This window comes from Pogona vitticeps, chromosome 4, assembly GCF_051106095.1.
Source record: "Pogona vitticeps strain Pit_001003342236 chromosome 4, PviZW2.1, whole genome shotgun sequence".
Classification (NCBI taxonomy): Eukaryota; Metazoa; Chordata; class Lepidosauria; order Squamata; family Agamidae; genus Pogona; species Pogona vitticeps.
The window spans coordinates 235808762-235813138 of NC_135786.1; the positions used below are offsets into that span (position 1 = coordinate 235808762).

Here is a 4377-nt window from a genome sequence, read left to right on the forward strand (position 1 = left end):
ATGTGGATCGAGGACTCCCAGAAGTACAAGCTGGATTTAGAAGGGACAGAGGAACTAGAGATCAAATTGCTAACATGCACTGGATTATGTAGAAAATCAGAGAGTTCCAGAAAAACATCTACTTCTGCTTCATTGACTAAGCAAAAGCCTTTGACTGTGTCAACCACAGCAAACTATGGCAAGTTCTTAAAGAAATGGGAGTGCCTGACCACCTTATCTATCTCTTGAGAAATCTATATGTGGGACAGGAAACAAGAGTTAGAACTGGATATGGAAACACTGATTGGTTCAAAATTGGGAAAGGAGTACGAAAAGGCTGTATATTGTCCCCCTGTTCATTTAACTTATATGCAGAATATATCATGCGAAAGGCCGGACTGGAGGAATCCCAAAACGGAATTAAGATTGCCGGAAGAAATATCAACAACCTCCGATATGCAGACGATACCACTCTGGTGGCAGAAAGTGAGGAGGGATTAAGGAACCTTGTAAGGAGGGTGAAAGAGGAGAGTGCAAAAAATGGTCTGAAACTCAACATCAAAAAAACTAAGATCATGGCCACTGGTCCCATCAGCTCCTGGGAAATAGAAGGGGAAGATATGGAGGCAGTGACAAATTTTACTTTCTTGGGCTCCATGAACACTGCAGATGGAGAGCGCAGCCACGAAATTAAAAGACGGCTGCTTCTGGGGAGGAAAGCAATGACAAACCTTGACAGCTTCTTAAAAAGCAGAGACATCACCTTGCCAACAAAGGTTTTTCCAGTAGCAATGTGTGGACATGAGAGCTGGACGATAAAGAAAGTTGACTGCCGAAAAGTTGATGCTTTTGAATTGTGGTGCTGGAGGAGACTCTTGAGAGTCCCCTGGACTGCAAGGAGAACAAACCTATCAATTCTAAAGGAAATCAACCCTGAGTGCTCACTGGAAGGACAGATCCTGAAGCAGAGGCTCCAATAATTTGGCCATGTCATGAGAAGAGAAGCCTCCCTGGAAAAGACCCTGATGTTGGGAAAGTGTGAAGGCAAGAGGAGAAAGGGACGATAGAGGACGAGATGGTTGGACAGTGTCATCGAAGTGACCAACATGGCTTTGACCCAACTCCGGGAGGCAGTGGAAGATGGGAGGGCCTGGCGTGCTCTGGTCCGTGGGGTCACGAAGAGTCGGACATGACTAAATTACTAAACAACAGCAATAAATTCCTAATCACAGGAAGGCAGTGCATAAGCACTCCACCCCACAACTTTGCCAGGCTTCTACTCCTATGCCCAGTGGCACAAACAGCTTGGCAACTAGTGCGAAAATGAGCATACACCAGGGAGCCTGCTGGAGAAAAGGAAACATTTAAGCGATTTTTTAAAAAAATCCACAACTGAGGGCAAAACACCATTAATTTAATTTTTAAAATTAAACTCACTTGATCTGCATGGTGGCTTTTGTCATAATGCTTCGGGACTTGTGTTAAGCATTAAATCATCAAACCACCGATTTTATGGTAAGAGAATGTGCTTTAAAATTTCCCTCTCAAAATTAATTTTAGCCCTGAGAATGAATTTAAGCTCATCATGAAGGTCTGTGACTCAGTTCTGGAATATGCAAAAGAGGCACTGAGTACAGGATTGGGTATGACCCAGAAAGCAAGTTAATGATGGCCATATAGCTGGGATTTTTAATTATATAGCCCAGGAGGATACCCAATGTGGTGCAGGGGACAGAGTGATGGGCTACGACTCAGGAGGCCTGGGTTCAAGTCCCCAACTCAGCAATGAAAAACCAGAGATTTTTGGAATTATTTAATAGCCAGCAGGGATGGCTGAGGGGCCTTACGCCGAGAGAGGCCCGGAAAGAAAGAACAAGAAACCGGGCCTTCTCAGCAGTGGCCCCTCGGCTGTGGAATACTCTACCAACAGAAATCCGCCTGGCTCCCTCGCTGGGTGTTTTTAAAAGCCATTTAAAAACTTGGCTCTTTAGGCAGGTCTTCCTTCCAGTCAATTAACTGTTTCGTTTCTTTAATTTCCCATCTTGATAATGTATATATCCACTAGTTAGTTGGTTGTATTATTAAGTTTTAATACATATATTATTCTATTGTATTTTATCATTTTTGTAAGCCGCCCCGAGTAGACTTTGTCTAGAGGGGTGGGGTATAAGTCTAAATAAAGTAAAGTAAAAAGTAAAGTAATAAATAACATTGATTTAGATGGGCATATTCTAATTAATACTTTAGCACAAACAGTCACAGTTAGAGTAGGCTCACTTGAATCATTGGAGCTGACTGAAGAGTTAACTCAACAACTCCCCCCACTGATTCAATGGGTCTACTTTTGTGCAACTTGCTACACAAAGCAACAGCATTTCTGCCACTGTCAGAGAAAAGACGCACACATTTATAGTCTAGCTACATGTATGTGTGAAAAACACAGGCTTTAATATTTTCAAAGGACCACTTCACTGTACTACACTTCCACTGTCTCATAGGATTTGTAGTCTTCAGTCAGCATGAAAAGAACTTCCCGATAGGTGCTCTTCATGAACTCATAGATGGCTTGGAATACAAAGGGTGAAAACCAAAGAGCAACACAGAAGGCTGTGAAGTAATGTGTAGGGTGTTTTCCCTGAAGAATATAAGATGATTTCGGTAAAACTAAACATGGGATATTCGTATCTCCGAAATTCCGAGTCTCATATTTGTATTCAACACTGCAGGTGCCTGGGAAGTCCGGTCCCTCCCCCCTGAAATGGCAGATCCAATTACTGGTGGCTTGAATGGACAATGTCATTCTTGCCATGCCAATTGGAGAAGTAGCCCAGCCGGCACAGTCAACCACTCCAGTGAGGAGACAGGATGGCGAGTCTCCCCACTCAGTTGGCTGTGCAGGAAAGCGGGGAAGCACCAGCTGGGCTACTTCCACAGTTGGCATGATGAGGACAACACCGACTGTTTGCGCCAGTTGGTGATTGGCTCGAGGATGGAGGGACCAGACTTCCCAGGCACCTCTGGTGCCGATATTTGTATCCCCAGGATATCATTTCCAATTAGCAATAATCGCGCCTCGGATTAACCTCATTGGCTATGATACTGCCACTGTGCAAAGGGAGGTGGTGGTGCTGTAGGGAGGTGGTGGTGCTGTGGGCTAAACCGCAGAAGCCTGTGCTGCAGGGTCAGAAGACCAAGCAGTCGTAAGATCGAATCCACGTGACGGAGTGAGCGCCCGTCGCTTGTCCCAGCTCCTCGCCAACCTAGTGGTTCGAAAGGATGCAAATGCAAGTAGATAAATAGGGACCACCTCAGTGGGAAGGTCACAGCTTTCCGTGTCTAGGTCGCACTGGCCATGTGACCACAGAAGATTGTCTTCGGACAAAAATGCTGGCTCTATGGCTTGGAAACGGGGATGAGCACCACCCCCTAGAGTCGAACACGACTGGACAAAAATTGTCAAGGGGAATCTTTACCTTTACCTTTACCAGGATATCATAATTCATATCCCCAGGGATACAAATACAAATATCCCATGTCTCATTAAAATTAGTTCGCAGATAGCTCATAGGAAGAGGACTAGCAGTTTTGCTTTAAATTTCCTTGGCCTTCCTTGGCATGGGAAGGACTTTTAAGTCCTTCCCTTGCCCCAGTGGGACTGCCCTGCAAGGCAATACAAAATATCATATTCGTATCCCGAGGGATACGAATACGAATATCCCATGTCTCATTAAAACAAGTTCGCTGATAGCTCACAAAAAGAGGACTAGCAGTTTTGCTTTAAATTTCCTTGGCCTTCTGCCAAGGAAAAAAACATTTCCTTATCATTCTGGAATTTTAAAGTTATCTCCTCCCAGCTGGAAATTGGGTGGATCATTTCAAGGAACAAAATCAATAAATACCCAACGTTTTATGTCAGGCTTCATTCCGGCGCAGCCCCAGGGCTTCTCTAGACCCTGCACAAACACTTTATGGGGGAAAAATGCCTACAGAGAAGATCTGAAATCTCGGTGCGTCATGTCATGCAATAATGGAAGCCCTACATCTGTTTCATTTAGAGGCAAACGTCTGTGGAAGACAGTTTTCCATATGGGCCTTTCTTAAAGAATTACAACTAAATAAGGGGGGGGGGGAAACAACTTACAAACCAAACCAAAATACATTGCAGCTGGCGTATGTATTTTATATTCTGATTATAGCCGTGAAAAAACTCCTCTTGAAAACCCACAGCGGGTGGCGTGGAAAGTAATTTGTATTTGAATATTTGATTTTCCCCATTCATTTCCTCCACCTCCTCCCAAGACAACAATGGGAGAGGAACCAGCAATTTCCCCTTGTTCACGGATTATGTAATGTTTCTTTCCCCCCTCATCATTTCCTTTTGATGACCCGGCAAGCTAG

At 44.3% G+C, this 4377-nt stretch overlaps 1 pseudogene; it reads right to left on the reverse strand.

Annotated features, from left to right (window-relative positions):
* Window positions 1–3018: 3018 nt before the first annotated feature.
* LOC144589373 (U4 spliceosomal RNA) lies at window positions 3019–3096 on the reverse strand (annotated as a pseudogene).
* Window positions 3097–4377: the final 1281 nt, after the last annotated feature.